This window comes from Magnolia sinica, chromosome 19 (genome assembly GCF_029962835.1).
Source record: "Magnolia sinica isolate HGM2019 chromosome 19, MsV1, whole genome shotgun sequence".
NCBI lineage: Eukaryota > Viridiplantae > Streptophyta > Magnoliopsida > Magnoliales > Magnoliaceae > Magnolia > Magnolia sinica.
In genome coordinates this window covers 12,162,328-12,181,647 of record NC_080591.1, presented here as the reverse complement: position 1 = coordinate 12,181,647, position 19,320 = coordinate 12,162,328, and the positions used below count along the sequence as shown (strand labels likewise).

Genomic DNA, 19,320 nt, shown 5'->3' with positions numbered 1-19,320 from the left:
CATCAAATAACAATTCCATGATGAATTTAATGAAAAGCATAAATTCATAAATCACTAACTAGTCTTTGTTAATGCGTATGCATGAGTTATGTATGATGCATGACCTCACCCACAACACTCCCTCGAGCGACTTCGTCTCACGGTCGTGCATGACCAACACTCCCTCATTGCGACCTCAACTGTTGAGTCGCCAAATCCTAGCTAATGCGATGCATGAATAATGTTAACCGAGTATTTAGTTAATTCCGTTCATCCAGCAGGTTGGGGAAACTGGTACACCCCGACGATATCAATGCCCTCATCCATTTGCGAGGCCAAGACCCCTCAACGTGCGAGGCCAAGACCCCGCGATCCTTGATCCCATCAGAGTCCCCACCCCCGATTGCAAGCACGTGGGGAGTGCTGGGAAGCGGGATCGCTCGCGGTCACTACGGGGAGGCTCGTCACCCCAGCGTAGGCCGACAGCTTGGACATAGTGTCTCATTCCACCATGCCCGGCTCACGAGACTGTGGATCAATTTCTAGCTGTTGTCAGTGGACGTCAATGGGCGAGAGGTGTTCCAGGTTCCAAACAGGCGTGAGCAAACATGGTTAACAAACATGGTTGGTCAGTCGGTGGACTAGACCGCCCAAGTTCAGGCGAGCAAGCAATGCACGATGTCGGGTGCAAGCAACCCATGTAGTCCTGCTACTATCACCCGTTTACATCCACCCAAATCAGTTGGACTAGTCACAGGACGGCCCAATCAATGGAGCCACTTTCACAAATCTTAGTTCTTTGACCAACCTCGAGAATGGGTTGCATTCTATAACATTTCTAGAAATTAAGAATTTATCTTCTAGTACAGGTGGAATCATTCGTACAATACATTAAACATAAAATTTTAGGTCATTAAAATAAATACAACTACTCATAATAGCATAAGTTAGACATGTGTACGTGTGATGTTGGATTTCCTAAGAGACTAAGAACAACACATCATTCAGAGTACAGATAAATATAGCAAGAAATAATGCAATCATACATACTAAAGGAAAGATCATAGAAAAATCAAAGGCGCAGATAAACATGCAACCCTAATTTCATGCCCAAACATGTTTAAGACCAATCAAACAACCATTAATCATTGCATACAAGTTAGGTGGACCTATCATGTAAGCTCTTAGCTAGGCTTTCTCTAGATTACTCGTGCATATCACCCTAACATCCATAATCATTAAATTCATCCTAAAATTAGTACTTAGCCACTTAAGGATAATAGTCCGCACCTTGTAACGAATCGCTCGATTCATGGCACCCGTAGGGTTATGGTGTTAAGAAATCATCGATGAAATGCCTAAATAAGTATACAAGCTTGTAAGAGTTGGAAGGAATTAAACACAAGACCTAAACCTACAAACATAACTCAATACTTACCTTCAATCGTCGCCGAATCGACACCAATGAAGGACAATGTTGCTATAGAGGAGATGAGAGGGTGAAGGTGCACAAACCCTCATGCTTCCAAGCTCTCCCTCTCTCTTTCTCCTCTTTTCTCCTCTTTCTCCCTTTTTTTCTTCTAGGGTAAATTCGTATGGGGAGAGGGAGTGCCCAAATGAGGCTATAACATCTTGAATTTGGTGTAAATGGTCCCAAGAGCCGGGTTTTTACTATATTAGCCATATGAGAGGTCTTTCTAACCTCTAGGGCCCACTGTGGGGTGTACATATTGATATACACTATAGGATAGTTAGCCCTAATGATGATCTACGTATGGATATGATCGGCCCGCCATTTGGATGCGCCGATCGACAGATATGATTAGAAGTCTGTTCAACGGTCACTGATAGTCGATTGGGGCCACAACTATACAGATATGAGCAGGGAAATATCCTTACTCCACGTGTGAAGTTTGGTCGTAAACCGACGGTCCGAAATCCTCAACTTTGTATAAGAGTGGACGACCCAATTCACTTAAGTTTCAGCTTCTTCCTTTAGGGTATTTGCACTTCTCATGCACTCGTCCTTTGGCTCAAGTTGAGCGGTTCTGGATAGTACCCAGGTCCGACTCCCGCGATGGACGTCGAGCCCAGTAAGACGGACATTATTCTATAGTTTTGGAACTAGTGGCCCACCAACGAGTGGTCTAGAGCTTGTTCAGAAAATCGGGGCATTTCTGGAATGAATTAGGTATTGAGATTTCTCGTGGGCAATGATTAGGGTTTGGATTAACTATGTTCATAGTGTGGCCTATTTATAACTAGTGAAAGTAGAGATTTAGTCATAATTACTCTAAACCGTTGGTTTTAGGCTAAAAGAGTAACGGGGTTAATTTAGTCTATTAGTTAAAATCCGGGCATTATCTGACTCGGCTTCGGTTAGATCTTTAATTTAGTTACACTTGTCTTGATTAGTTAGCGATGGGTCGATTAGACTTGGGTCCTATGTGTGTATACTTCATTTATTTTGGTAATAAAATATAGGATTTTTTAGTGCAAAATTTCTCCGAAAACCCTATTTTACCAAATAATGTCTCCACCAACTTAAATATACCAATTTGGGGAATGAAAGAACTAAATTACTATCTATACTTTTTAACTTTTCTTTGAAAATTTATATAGTTGAGAATTGTAGGCCACGTGGCATATGTATGACATTCAACTTGTCCAATAATCCCATCATGATGATTGTTGTGGGGAAACATAATCCAACCGTCCTCGGGGTTAGTTTGGGTTGACGAGCATACACTCCCTCGCCACCTTATCTAGAGAAGGAAAACTTCGCACCCCCAAACTTAGTCCTCCATGGTATATGTTCCCGAGCTCCCCACTATGTACCTCACAAGAATTGCCTTCAGGTCTTCTGCCAAGATGAGCTCAAGGGATTGATCGGCTCGGTGAAGTTGAGGAATAACTCGTCGAGAATAGACAGAACCAATGTGAATATAGGTCCAACCCTCAGCTTGGCGAAATAAAAAAAGACCAAACGACCAATGCAAAACTTCCGAGCTCCTCATAGCAATCCCTGTCCAGTTGATCAATGGGATCAACTCGGCTTAGTTCAGATCAGCTTCATTTGGTCAATCGGTTGGTCCAGTTTGGTTCCGACACAAGTAAAAGAAGGTTCAGATCGATTCTTTGTGATATCCAAGTTCTGTAGCTTTTAATTTCTTCATGAGTCCTAATAGTCTCCTTGGATTATTCATACACAGGTCCACCTTGGACGAGATAAAGAGTCCATACCGTGCCAACGTACGACATTCTAACTAGAACTGTGCCGACCTACCTCCTCAGCCGAGCAGATGACCTTCCTCGGCTATGCGTGATTCCATGGTAATTGACAACATTCACCACTCACGTATATCTCACATAACGGTTAAGATCATGCCTAAGATTATGGACTATCCTGCCCTACGAACAATATAAATAAGGGACCCATTTACATGAAAAGGTACACAAAATCTCTCGCCCTAAACCCTTTTACACAACTAAACCTAGATTCCTAACCTGACTTTAGCATTTGAGGGTCCCCTACTCTAGCCAGAGTTTCCTTTGTTCTTTTCTTGTGCGGGTGCTTGAAGGTCTGAAGAGGATGGTCTAGATTCTTGCATAACCATGATCATTCTAACAAAAAATCTAATCAATCAAATACACATGAATTTAAATGTTTCTAAGCATTGTATATTATTTTCCATGTTGTGGCCCCCTGGATTAGCTAGAAATTTTATTTGTTTGATCTTCGTGATAGAATTCAGCTATTGAATGTCATACTTGTACAACATAGACCGCATACTTCCCAGTAATGTGGTCCATCTCATAAAAACCTCCAGTTCTCTACACACTCATGTTTGTACGCATTTGATGTTTATGGCAAAACTCTCTTAATATTACATGGTAACCTGCAACGTTTGAGACGGGAGGCCGTTGTGAGGTACGAGTGCCTTTGAAATTATTGTGATAGATGTTTGTATTTTGCAGAATACTTAAGTTTTTTTTTTTTTTTGTTGCATCACTTCGTTTCTTATATAAATCATCCACTAAATGAGCCTCACCATGTTGGGTTTAGGCACATAATTTCAGCCCGATATAAAACTTAGTTGGGTCACACAATCAAGAGAGGACATTGAGGAGAGTGATGTCCAACATAGGAACCTGCAGACAAAATGAGGGGTCCACCATGTTGTTCATATGCCATCTGACCTCATCATCATCCAGTGTGTCCCACCTGGATGAGGTGAGACAGCAAAACTCAGACCGTCCTAAAAAGGGGGTTGAACCCATAGTCCTGTTTATTTCTTTGTCTGATTATGCATTGCTCCAGGACATGGACCACCATGTGGGTGTAGGGCCAGGGTCTGATGCCTTTTTAGCTCCAAAAGAAGCTCAAGCTAACCTGAGTTTGACTTGACTCAGCCCGTAACTCAGCCTGAACTTGATATATATATATATAAAACTTAATAAACATATTATATTTATATATTATATAAAAAAGGGTTCACTTATAATAAAAACTAGAAAAAAAAATGTTAGATTTGAAAGTTTAAACTTGAACTCAGCTTAAAAGGGCTTGAAATCGACTCAAATTGATCTAAGCTACTGAACGAACTAAGCCGAGCTGACCAGCTATGCTTAAGGACCAGGCTGAGCTGACCTTGAGCTGGATAGTCTGCTGGCCGAGCTGTGCCAAGGTAGACTCGGTTCAGCTCTACCTAGCATGGTCCATAGGCTGGGTGCCTGGTATGCTAATGACCATGGGTCAAGCGTCCAGCTCAGCCCATGCCTAGCTCCGTCCAGCCCAAACCCAGCTTAAGTGTGCAGCTTAAAGTAACAAAATTGGTTTTTGGATGTCACCCAAACATGGCCATGGCCATAGTGTGAAATGTGTAAAAATTCGCAACCGTGGGAATCAAGCAAAGAACCAAATCACTCCAATATCAGTCAATAGGTTTGGTAGCCGTACACTCACCTTTACCCTCAGAATATGTATCAACCAAGCAATTGTATTGTATGGTACAACTTGCAATGCAAAAGGTGGCCCACTACAAATTTCACCATCATCAGAACCTTTGCCCCAGCTATTTGAGATGGGCCGCACAGTAATTGGAAACTAAGTTCAATAATCCTCAGCCCACTGGGCATAGAGCCACCCCTTTTTTTAGGTGCAGACACTACCAGCAGGTAAACTGCTACTAGGCAGAAGGTGATGATTTGTAAAAGCTATCCTGGCCTGATCATTCTGTGGGCCACCTCCTGTACAAAAAGAATGGACGGTTATAAACTTGCTAATCGGCCACATTCAACAGACGCATGTGGCCCACCTCATGAGCAGGCTGGCTTGGTTTGGGTTTGGTCATCTTTGCGGTATGGCCACATCAGCTACCGCTCAGATGTTCCACACGCTTGACATATTGCCACGTGTTTGAAGGTTGTGTGGAGAGGAGTTCATATGAGTGATAAGGGAAATAAAACAATTGTGGTAACAAGGCTCTCCCATAGACTCTCTCAGTATCTAATCACCCCTTCTGCCCCACCACGTGATGATCAGCCCCAGTATCTGCTCAATATGGAAAATAATCTTTCTAGTCCAGACCATGCAAAAATGAGTTAGAAACTGCTTTTCGTAACCATTGTTTCTAATTCATTTTGTATGAACGTTGAGATCTTCTACGAGTTAGATAATTTCCGTACGTACCATCTACCATCTGAACTTCTAGATGAACGGTCTGGATCATCACCTTGCTGTCAAAACTCTAAAGAAACTGGCACCATCCAATGACCATATCTTTCATTATACTTACAGGATGCCGTCGGTTTTTTATGTCCCAAGAACCTAAAATAGCTAAGACAAAAATCCTCCGACAAGACCGTCGCAGCAGGCCGTTGATGAACGGTCCTGATCACCGACTGTGGACCCATGCAAATTTAGGCCCGCCTTTTGTTAATTTGATCTCTTTGGAGAGACATCATCGAAATCAACGTCTGAGAATGACGATGAGGCAGCAATGGTCCCATGGCCGGATACAAAACGGGCAGAACGCAGCAGGGTCCGGGCAGCCCGCCACCCGACCTTGCAAGGCAGTTTGATGCAGCACCAAAGGATGGATAACGGGCAGCAAACGCACAGCACACATACACTGCACATGCACTCGACTGTACCATTGCAGCATTCAGCGCCCTGCCTGTTGTGGGATGTTGATGGGCCCTTTTTTTCCATCTACACCGATCACTGCCGTCCTTCTCTTCACCTTCAGTACTTCATGTTTTTATGAGGCTCCCGTATGCATACATAGCATGTATCTCCAATCCAAACCGTCCAAATCGCAAATCCCACTGTAGATGGATTACAAACAAATAATTACTATTAAAGAAGTACGTAAGTTGGCTATTGATGATCATCTAATGGACGATTAATAAAAGTAAGTTGTAAACGGTCTAATTTTAATAAGGGAAATGTTTATTAATAAAACGCCTGGACTGTTTAATAGATATTATTTTTAGTATATGACTAATCTACAGCGGGTCCCACTATTTGGGCCGTCTGGATTCTTGTAAATGACACGTGCACATAAAGGACACAATATGTAGCCTTACTAAAGATTAAAAGCAGATCTCTACACGCACCCGCATCATATCGCTGCGTCAGGTGGGACCCATTGTTGCACATGAACCCGGCTGGTGAACTCATCAGGTGGACCACATGTGTAGGAAAGCATTGGACGGTTTAGAAAATTTTCTAGCGGTCAGTATTCGATGCGTAAAGTGGCCCACCTCATGAATTGATCCACCTGGTTCTTGGGCCAGATAATCTATACACTCGAATCCACTTGATGAATGGCTTGGATTTTCTGCACACTTGCTAAGGTGGCACGTGAACCGCGTGTAGAAGATGCATGTAGCCGTCCAAACTCATTAAATTTTATTTATTTATTTATTTATTTTTAAAACCAATTGCTGAGGTGGCACGTGAACCGGCCGGGCAAAGGTCCGTCCAAGCTCACCGTGTATTTTTCAACGTAGGGCCGAGTCCGGTGGGGCCCGTAGGGGCAAAAATCGTCCAGCCCGAGATCGGCCCGTCCTCGAGTCCTTATCTGTGAGAGAGAGAGAGAGAGAGACGGACCTGTTTAAGGCTTCCTGCTGGTCCGGTTGATTGGTATTTATAAGGTGAGAACCACGTCATATTCGGGGTGAATCCGGGCAAAAATCCGGCAGTTTGGTTGGAGGTGATAATTGGAAAAAGTTAGGAAGAGATCAGAGCTTGAAAGATGAGAGAAAAAGAAATAGGGAGCTGGTTAAAAGCTTGAAGGAGGGGTGGGATGGAGGTTGGAAGATGAGGAGGTTGAGGGCTGGAGTAAAGCAGTCTTCGGCTTGGGTGGAGCCACCATGACTATCTTTAATTCAGAACCACACGATTAGAAACAGCGGATGGGAAAAAGCTTAGGGCGTGTTTGGGCCGTGGGAGTAGAAAGGATTAGGTGGGATGGAATGCATCTGGTCCTGTGCCAATTCCACTCATGTTTGGGAAGAATGGAATCGCTTTTGATGAATTGTATTGGATCCCGTGCCAATTTCACTCAGTGTTAGTAAGTTGTGTAGGTCCCACCATGATGTGTGGGCTATATCTACACCGTCCACCCATTTTTGGAGATTATTTTAGAGCATCGGCCAAAAAATCAGGTAAATCTAAAGCTCAAGTGGACCCCACCATAGAAAGCAATGGGGATTGAATACTTATCGTTGAAAACTTCTTTGGGGCCACATAAGTTTTGGATCTGCCTCTTTTTAGCCCCATGTCATGAAATGAGGTTACAAAACAAATGAACAGCTTAGATATAATATATGTGTGTGATTCTCAATAATTTCAAATGATCGTGGGTATATCCATTCAATGTACCAACGTATTATCAACAAATCATGGAATTAATCTCATCTCATGGCAAGAGGGGACAATCCTGACATGGTAATAATTATATTTTTTGAATCCCATATTTAAGTTTTTTGAACCCCATCCCACCTAATCCCACCGCCCAAACACCCCCCTTTATCTCCCGGCTATTTTTCTTGATGAGGCCCATATAAATCATTGATAGGGATGAGTACATGGCCTAAAATTTGGTGTAGCATTTAATGGTTGGAGTGTATTTAATATAATCATCACAAATGGCCGTAGCAGAAATAAAGGGTGGACATCTTTCTCCCCGCTATTTTCTTTGATTCGACCCACATCAATCAAAGTTCATGATTAATTTTTGGCCCCAACTAAAGTATGGTTACATATCAAATACTTAGAGTTGATGTCACATACACATCACCTCAAGCTCCATCAAAAGTCTAGGGTGGGGCCCCTAAAATTTCCTCTTTCATACGTTACCTTGATTTTTCATGGGTGCACTTTAATGTATATTTGAAATTTACTTTCGTCATTATATGTGTAATCACACTTTAGGTTCGTTGCAAACAAAAATTACGTTGACGTGATTCATGTGGGTTCTTAGAAAATATATTAGAAAAATTGAAAATAAAATTATTTAAATTTTAGCATAAGGCTGAATCATGTCTCATGAATTGCTGATGGGTTACATAGATCTACTTAAGAACTCAACAATGGTAGTATACTTAATGAATGGTTGTGCAGGAATTTCCTTACAAGGAAAATGTTTTTCATTAATCCAATCATTTCCGGCCGCCTATAAAATCTAGACTATCTCATGCTCGTGCGAAGTGTAAAGTCTAGATTGCTGAACATCTCATCCTTTATTTCTCCAAACAAGAATGTCCAAACCCAAGTGTGCATGCGTGTGGGACACACAAACTGAACATCTCATCCTTTATTTCTCCAAACAAGAATACAATCAACTCAACCACTTATGAACCACAAATTTACTCACACGTTTTCCAATGTTGTCTAAAGAAATTTTGTTTTTGATGGGAAAACAAAATTTCCAAAACATTTTAAATTTTTAAATCCAAAATTTCATCGTGGGCCGCAATAAAGGAAAAATTTGGGAAGGTGACATCCGCCCTTGATTTCTATAATACCTGCCGTAATAATTATATAAAATTCACTTCAATTATTAGAATCCAAACTAAAATTTAAGTATAAGTCCAAAATTTAAGTGGGTGACACTGAAAAAAACAATTTGGAGAGTGAACCATACACTATTTTCAATCGTGTGATACCACAGAATCATAGATGAGGCTGATTTTTGGTCCTTTAATTTAACATATGATTATCCACTCGGTGGTATGGGTGGATTTTACCTAAATGTTATAGTAGATTTTACATAAATGTTACCATTAATAATTGTTATACATCCATACCCTAATGGTAAGCCCGTGCTCGTTGGACTTTGCCTGTGGGACTCGAGCCAGGGTTATTAGGTGGTTGTATATTGTCTATGCCCAGCTGGAATAATAAGCCGGCTAGAATTTTAAGCTTAAGCTAGGACCTTGGGCCTAATACTCCAATCGGTCAGAGGTGGGCCACGCCCAAAAGCCTGGCGAGCCTGTCTGGCCTATTAACAGCCCTATTAATTAGAATACATCCCAACTATATTCCAATAGGACATGTTGGGATTTTAGACTTTGGATGACGGTTCTTTTCAACTATCTAATGTTTATATTATATGATGGACCTAACTGTAAATTGTAAAAAAATCTTTCATTGAAATATTTCAACCCTATGATTTTCAACCCATTACAAAAAAAAAGCTATTTAATCAATTGACCAAAGGGTTAAAATAATCCAATCTAAGAGCTTTTATTTTTGTCATATCTGCTCTCAATACGTCCTGCATCCTTTTGCCTTCCAGCCCCGTTATTGCTACTCGCACAACACGATTAGAACACTCTCCGGCACGAGTGCGACGTGTTGCACATGTGCGAGATTCAGACCATTTATCTTCTAGACCACACTATGAATATGTTCTCATCCAAAAATTATGCTGATACTCTTATCAGGTGTGCCATACTTGAAAGAAGAAATGCTGTTAAGAAAACGACAAGCAACCCAATTTCAACGTACGAGTTTTAGCCAATTGATGAGTGGGCCACCCAGATTTTTTTAGACGTGATAGAGAATATGTGGTTTCCGCTTATGAATGGATCAGATCTTACATTCATGAGTTACATGGTTCTAACCCGTTGGAGAAGTATGGCCTTTGCTTTTTTCGCAGAGGTTTGCTGGAATACATCCTGATGTATTACAATATAGTACATTGGGACTTTATTCTTTTAATGTGGATCATATTTCAGTGATCCAAACTGTTTATACGATGATTTATACTTTTTATGATGAAAATTCAACAAATAAAATTTCTCAATTGGCATATTTCAACTTTTTGATAATTTGGCTCTATTTTCTAAATATGAACGGCCATTATAAGATTTTATAATCAAAGGGTTGAAATGTTTGATATGTGATTTTCTGGCAGGAATTTCCCATCCAAAGGGATTCCTATCAGATGAACGGTCTGGATCATTAAAAATCCCAAATCCTACTGATAGAGTCCCAACGTGCACATTGGGGTGTACCACTATCTTAAAGCATGGCATGTGAGTCCCAACGTACACGTGGGTGTGTATCTGAGCAAACGACTTTATCCCCTTTCTGAAAGCATGGCATGTGATAGATGCCTCCCATGAGGGGGAAACGAATGGCTTTAAGGGGGCATATGGATTGAAGTTACCTTTGATAAACTACTCTTGCTAGGATTAACTTATCTTGATTTCTACTTCATCGGCCTATATGCATATTTGGTAAATAATATACTTATCATTATATATATATATATATATATATATATATATATATATATATAGGAAAAGGTACTATGCGCTTGACCTCACGAGTCCGTCCCATGAGGTCGAGCTGTGTGGGCCCCACCGTGATGCGTTTCGAACATCTACCCCATTAGTCAAATGCACCATTCCATCGTGGGCCTAGGTCTCAAAAATCAAGTCAATCTGTGACTTTTGTGGGCCACACCACATACAGAAGTGGGGAGGGGCCGTGCATCATTAAAATATTCATAATCATTTTTTGGGCCCACCAAGATGTGGTTTGCAAATCCAGCCCATCCATTATGTGTGTCCCACTTGGATGAGGGTTCAGACCAAGTTTCAGCAGCATTCAAAACTCAGGTGGGCCCCACCAAGTGCTTTTATATGTTTTAACGGTGTCTTCACATGATTTTAGATGGTATGGCCCACTTGAGTTCCGTATACAGCTGATTTTTGGGATATCCCATAATTTAGAGGGGACCCATCAAATGCACGGTGTTGATGGTCGACACGCATCACAGTGGGGCCCACACAGCTCGACCTCACGGGAGCTTATCGTGAGGTCGAGCGCATAATACCTTTTCCCATATATATATATATATATATATATATATATATATATATATATATATATATAATTTTCAAATGTTTGTTAGTATTAGTTATAGCAAATTGTAGTACTTTGGCTGCTAAAGCATGGGCCTGTTGAATTTCAGTCGTTGATGGTGTGGTCCACCAGTTGAATATTGTGAGCACGGCCCACTTTGGTTGTGAGTCATTCATCATTAGAAGCCAACCTTTAATGTGCATAGTTCATTAGATATGACCCACATTTGATGTTAGTCATCCATCATGTGGGGTCCACCATCAATGTTATTGTCTATTATGTGGGGCCCATCTTCGATATCCACTGCTCATCACGTGGAGCCCACCTTTGATGTGGACCATCCATCATGTGGGCCATTCATCATGCAGGACCCACCATGGATATGGGCCACTCATCATTAGGCCGACCTTTGATATGGACTGCCCATCATGTGGGGCCTACCATTATTAATTTCCTATCATGTGGAGCCCACCTTTGATGTAAGTTGCCCATCATGTGAGTCTCACCTTTAATGTGGGTTGCCTATTATGTGTGGCTTACCTTGGATGTGGGCCATACATCATTAGGGGCAGACCTTTTATGTGGATTGTCCATCATGTAGTTAAATAGCTTAAAAGTGGCTAAATGGGTGATCGTTCTTCTCATATTTTAGTTATACACAATCAAGTTTGATGTATTTGTGTATCTTGTTGCTTGGCATCAAAGTTGTTCATTTGGAATCAAGTCGCACAGTCGGTTTTAGCACGACCACACATATCACAGTGCTTGAATTTTAAAATTGAGAGGCTAAATAACTCCACATTGCCTATTAGGGATTAAAGTGGGTCGGCTATCTTGGGCTTAGGCATGTCCAGCTCACTTCGGACTGGACTCAATTTGATATTAAAAACTTGTGCAGCTCGATTTCAAGCAGACAACTTGACCCCAAGCTCCAATATAAGTAGATATGATGACTGGGACAGTATATGACCGATATTTGAACAAATTGGTCTCTTATTCAACCACTCACAAATTGTTTTATAAAGTGATCAGGTAATATTTAGAGGGTGGAGTTCTTCCTCCAAAAATAGGTTCCACTTTACCTTCCGTACGAAAGTACTTTTTTGATACGTGGTTATCGTCAAATAAAAAGGAACTACTTATAATTAAACGAAAAGAAAATACTTACAGTCAATCAAGGTGCAGCGGTAGGAAGCCTTTTTGAATAAAAAAATTTGCTGGTATTAAGATAAAAGTCTAGTGTATGAGCGTATACTAAGATTACGACTAATTGATTGTGACAACTCCTAAGAAAGAGCTAAGTTATGATAAGGAAAAATAATTTGCACGATAATTGAAAGATATTTTGATTAATTTGTTTGGTTGGTATGAAATGACTTGCTCTGTTAATTTCTTTCATTCTATTTATAGACTTCTTTGCTACTTAGATAGTCTATATACGATTAGTTATTTCTTCAACTGCTATGGTAGCTAAATCATTGCCACATCATTTATGGCCCAAATTTTATCAAGATTAATGTGGGCCCAAAGTTCGTTATTTACTATAGATATTTGATATTCACCAAGTTATACTTTCTTGGCTTACTTTTTTGCAGTAAAATGATGTCCAAATGAAATAATTCAAAATATATTTGAAATTTCATCAAATTAACTTTCCAACGAGCATAAGATCACCTAAGTCGGTCATGTAACAATGGACTTATGGCCGTTTTCGTCGGACAGGTACCCCACGGTGATTATCAATGGTCCATAGTAATCTTGATGAACCTTGGGCCCAATTTTAGGCAACTAAATGATTTCTAAATGATATAATTCTAAATCCATTTGAAATTTAATCAAATTACTTTTTCAAGAAGTATAAGATCATTCAAATCGGACATATAACTAGAGAGGTATGGTTGTTTTCATCAGACCGGTACCCCATAGTGAATATTTAGGATCACCGTAGAAATATCAGCGGTCTGTTCTTCATATCAGCGGTCCACTTTTAATATTAGCGGTCTACGATGAATATCGACGATTTACACCGAGAATATCGGCGATCCACAGTGGATATGGGTGATTCACAGTAAATATTGATAATCCACCATACAACATTCATTCATTATAACATACTTTCATCTTAGCATTTTTTTTGTTACAAAGATGAATCAATTACAAAAGTTATTCATTCTAATGCTCATCACATTCATCCATTACAATATTATTTAAGCACAAAATTCATGTATTACAACATTTTTCTATCACAAAATTTATTCATTACAATATTATTCCATTATAAAAAGTCATCTATTACAGTGTTTTCTACACCCCATTTCCTTTCACAAACTTCCACAATTTTATACTTTTTTTTTTTTTTTTTAAAGAACAAATTAAAAACAAACAATAGAGGAAACGAGTGAAGGAAAAAGAAAGAAGGAAGGAAGATTTAAGAGAGCCAAAAAATTTCATTCTCTCCTCCCATATAAAATAAAATAAAATAAAATAAAATAAAACTTAGGAAGAAAGAAGTAAACGGCCAAATGGCCCTCTTACGGAAAGGCCCTACCTATTGAACATATCTAGATCTTATATGGGTCCCAATAGGTATAGAAGTAAATCCATCACATCCACATGTGTGAAGTTTTAACTTCATGTTAAAAGCTATAGTTTGAGAACAAAACTCGTCAAAGATGGATCATAAAAGAAGAAAGTTTAGAATCAACGTACAACATTAATGTAATTGTAAGTCATAAATAGATTCAAAAATAAAACTGAAAAAACTCTTCCGGGAGTTCATGATCATCTAATAAAAATGGGCTGATTAAATCAACCATGTAGTTGGCTAAATTTTAGTTTTAGGTGAAGCACATGTTCATTTTAAAAAGGTCTTTCACCTCCGTAATGCAAGAGCCAGCGGCACCAAGTACAATTATAGCACGGGGGCATTTTTGTCATATGAAAAATAAAAAGGCTGATCAAGAATAGGATTCCCTATTCTCAACTGTATAGAGCTCTTGATAGAACCATTCACCTTATGGGGCAAATAGACCGAAAACCCTGATCTGACGGCTCAATCAGAAGATAAAATGAACCATCTGATGGACGCGGATTGCCTGTGCCCACAGGCATAGAAAATTTTTGTAGTTGAAAGCTGTGTGGGGCCTATGGTGATGCAGGTGACAAATCCATTCCGTACGTCAGTTTTCTAAGACCACATTAGGACAGAAATTTAAAAATCATGCAGATAAACAACTCATGTGAGCCACAAAATAGGAAAGAACGAGGATTGAACACCCACCATCTGCAACTTTGTGGGGCTACATATGTTTTGTATCAGATGATATTTGTGCCTACAGTTTATTTAAATGATAACAACCACATAAACGGTTTGGATGACATATAATCCTCATGGTCAGCTCTAAGAAGGTTTCAACGGTGAATGTTTACGTTCCCACCGTTTCGTTTGGTATGACCCACAAGAGTTTTGGATCTGCGTGATTTTTAGGGTCCTGTCCTATTGTCGCCCTGCAAAACTGATGGACGGCGTGGATTTTCGACGGGCATCTCTCGGGGCTTTGTAGACGTCTGTGGGCCTGTAGCAAGAGGCCAATCAGATGGCCTCTCTTCGACTTTCCGACCGGACGACGCCCGTGTGTCTGACAAAAAAAAACATAAAAAACAAAACGAGTAGCCTTATCGGTGAAATCTGGTGGACCCCACACGCTTGCAAGGAAAGAGAGGTCACGTGGGAAGCCAGGTGTCAACAGTAGCGAAGGTGCATTTGTTTCCTTTTATGGTTTGGATCGGTGGAGCACCAAATTAGTATCTCTTAACAGTTATTGTCGGCGGAACGGCGGGATCGCAAATGTTCCGCCGGATTCGGATTCGGATTCGGATCCGGTGGTGATCACTCCAGTACCAGGTCGGTACAAGTCGGTGCTGGAAAAGCTGTGGGCCCCAAAAATGTTGTTTGTATTTTATCCCAGCAGTCCATACATTTAAGATCATTATTTTAGGCATGAACCCAAAAATGACGCAGGCCCAAATCTCAGGTGGGCCTCACCAGAGGAAAACAGTGGTGATTGAACGCAGACCGTTGAAAAACTTTCTAAAGGCCCACCGTAATGTTTAATTGTCATCCAACATGTTGATCAGGTATTTAGGTTACACAGACATGGATGAAGGGAAAACAAGAGTCAATGAAAAACATAAAAACCAGGTTGATTCAAGAGTTTTGTAAGCTTAAGAAGTTCTTAATGGCGGGTGAGCCTTCAATCACCACTTTTTCCCTGTGGCATGGTCTATGTGGGAAATCTGAGATGAGGGGTAAAAGTGGACGTACAGCATGGATAAAACATATACATTTTGGTGGGGCCCACAGAGCACTATCCAGTGGCCAGTCTATGCTAGTAGCGCCGGTCATGTGCAAGCCGCATCAACGGTTTTTCACATAGGTGGGCCCGATCACAATGCCACGTAGACTTGACCTTTTCATTTTTTAGGGTCAGATTCGTGGATGTTTTTTAACCACTGAAATGAAAAATATCCAATAGTCCTCTTTTTGTTAGCACTCGTTTGCTCTGTCACATACAGTGTGGCCTGCTAGAATTGATATAATCGCTCGATTCAAATTGGTCAACTTTGAGCCCAAGCATAAAAACAGGCATTTATGTATATGAATACCATACGAGGAGATCAATGGCACCTCAATCACTCACAGAATATTTGTAATGATGAGACAATATGAATTATGCACAAACTATCATAATAAGGGTGTTTAGCACAGGGCATTGGATATAATTTAGTGGGATTGAATTGCAAAATTCACTTATTCAAATGTAGCCTTTGTTTGATAACTTTTTTTTTTTTTTTTTGTTAATGTTGGTGGAAGGCTTTGGAAACTATGTTAGATAGAAATTTGAATAGAGGGAATGTTGCAAAAGAATATCTTAAATCTTGTATTCACCGCACTGCTCGACCGGTCGAGGGGGTTGCTCGACCAGTCGAGGCCTACTCGACTCGAAGTCCAGCAGTGATGTTTTTTTGGAGTTCTATGGTGCTCAATCAGTCGAGGGTCAAGCTCGATTGGTTGAAGGGGTCCTTCAACTAGTCGAAGCCCTCCTTCGACTAGTTGAGGGTTACGCAGATTCTGCGTAAATTTGAGGCGGTTTCAGAGATGTGCGTAAGTGGAGTTTCCTAAACTATAAATAGGGATCCCTAGGGCTTTTATAAGCAATGCTAAGGCTTTCTAAAGGGGTTCCAAGGGTTCCTAAAAGGGTTTTACGATTTCTAAAGGGTGTAACAAGGGTGAGATTCGATGTTGTTCGAATCAGGTAAGTCATTTTCTCTTTGTAATTTCTATTTTCATAGTAGAATTCTGTCGCTTTGTGCCGTGATTTTTTTCATAAGGTTTTTCCACATTAAATCTTTATGTTCTCTTGTGATTGCTTGGTGCTCTTGAATTACTATCCTAGATCCAAATCTGTGTGATTTTACAGCACAAATCTCAACAAGTGGTATCAGAGCAATCGTTGGGGCACAGATCTGAATCTGAGAGATAGACAATAATGGTTAGCATTAGGTATGATATTGAGAAGTACTCAGGGAAAAATAACTTTGAATTATGGAAGATCAAGATGATCAGTTTCTTAATCAAGCAAGGCGAAGATGATACTCTCTTGATGAGCAAAAGTCTATTATGACTGATGATGATTAGAATACTCTTGATAAAAAGGCCTTATCTTTGATCCATTTATGTCTCACGGATGATGTTCTCTACAATGTCACGAGGGAGAAAACTGTGGCTAAGTCATGGGCAAAGTTAGAGGATGTCTATGAGAAATTTTTTTATGAAAATCGCCTACACTTGAAGCAGCAGTGGTATAACTTCAAGATGGTAGAGGGTGGAGATCTGGAGGTTCACATCAGCAACTTTAATAAATTGGTTTACAAATTGTTGGATATGGAAGAAGTAGTGAAAGATGAAGAACAAGCATGTATGTTGCTGAATTCTCTTCCGGCATCGTATGAGTCATTCAATAACACAATGTGCACCATAAATAAAATCATGAATGTCGACACCGTTATCTCGGTCCTTCAAGGGAAGGCCATGAGAAAGCTTAACGACAATATGGGGACATCTTCTGATGCACTGTTTACGAGGGCAGAAATTCTGAGCAAAATAGGGAGTTTTCGAGGTCAATATCCAAATATAAGGGTAAGGGCAAAGGAAAGTTAAAGTACTGGAATTGTAGGATTGTAACGCCCTGAAAATCGAGGGTCAAGTAGAAGTCCAACTCCCGAGTTTCAACGCATCACTTATGCAACATATTTAATGATGATTAAATGTTGTCTATATTAGTGCATAAAATATGAATAAGATTAAGCCAAATCAGCAAAACATAATTCAGGGACAGTTGTAATACGCAAGCGGAAGACTGACTCAAATATGTATAACTTTATAAATCAGTGTAAGTTCCTAAAGTATGTATGCATTGTCAGGTCAATAATTACATGTATTGTTCAAAATACAAAATGTCAAAAATGTAATAGTCCGCTACAAGTATAACCCTGAAGCCCCGCCGATCAGAACGGCCTATATGAACCCGCCTGAATACTGCATATATGAGAAAACATCCTCATCGTCTGCGAAGTCTGCCTCTACCTCATCAGTCGGGTCTCTATCTGCAACTAAGACAGAGTCTGGTTGGTGTTTAAAACATCATCCCGTAACGTGGGAGTGAGTGATCAACTCAATGGAACAATAAAGCAAAGGTTAACATGTTCTCAATTCAGTCAAGCAGTAATGATAAAACAATACAATTAAACATCCCTAAGTACTCTGATTAATGCAAGAATGGTATGTATAAATGATGTATGTCCTCACCTGCACTCCCTCTGCGATCTTTATCTAACGGTCGCGCATGTCAGTCACTTCCTCAGTGCTCTACCCAACGCCAAATGGCACATGCAGTGCGGTGCATGAACGTGATTACCAAGTTCTTATTAGTCCATTTCATACAGTAGGATTGGGAAGCTAAGGTGTCTCCTTATATCAATTCCCAAACGATGATCCATTCTAGGGTCGTCAATCCTAGTAAATCTCACACGATGTTACGGTTCTAGGTCACTGCAAAGGGCTTGTCACCTTATCAGTGCAGGCCTAGTTTGTACTCTTCTTGCTACGTAAGGGCTCGTCGCCTCTACACGGTCTTAGAGTATGCTCGAGGTCACTACAAAAGGCTCGTCACCTTATCAGTGTAGGCCGACAGCTCGAATACAGTGTCCCATACCACCGTATTTGGCTCACGAGGCTGTGTTGCTCACTGAACACTACGGGGAGGCTCGTCACCCCAGCATAGGCCGATAGCTCGACCATGGTGTCCCATACCACCGTGCCCGGCTCATAAGTCTTAGCGGATCGAGGTACCAAGGTTAAAGGAGTTTTCACTGGTGAGTTTGGTACCTTAGATTCAAGCAGTAGCATCCATACATGGTGAACATACAATGGGTCAATCGGGTTACTTGACGAGCTCGACTGGTACGAGCGCACCTCAAGTTGATCGACATAAAAGGCGTAAGCGCTCTGTGTGGCCTAACGACTGCCGACAACCAAAGTATGACTTAGGTTCATCGAACGCGTCTTGTGTGGCGAAAACAACCTCAGCCACCTTAATCGAGATCTGTTACCGATTGCCTGGACTAAGTCATAGTCCCAATCACACTCAGTTGCAGTTTATATATCACATATGATATGCATAGCAGCATTACACAACAGTTTAAACATTTCAAGCATTTAAGCATTTCATGAAACACATAGTACACATGTTATCTTACCTAGGCATTACTTCTATAAATCGCATAGTATGAAGATAGGTTACATGAAGGAAACTATAGTTATAGAGAAGGAGATTGAGAATCCTATCTCAACACTCTCATTTCAGACATTTAAACAAGCATTTCCTCATACAGGC

At 40.5% G+C, this 19,320-nt stretch overlaps 1 long non-coding RNA gene across 1 annotated transcript; it reads right to left on the bottom strand.

Moving 5' to 3' along the window:
- Positions 1-4,884: 4,884 nt before the first annotated feature.
- Positions 4,885-5,912, bottom strand: LOC131235495 (uncharacterized). The gene is made up of 2 exons (XR_009166177.1): positions 5,778-5,912; positions 4,885-5,229 (listed from the first exon to the last, which is right to left on the bottom strand). It is a non-coding gene; the product is annotated as an uncharacterized LOC131235495 (long non-coding RNA).
- Between the last annotated feature and the right edge of the window lie 13,408 nt (positions 5,913-19,320).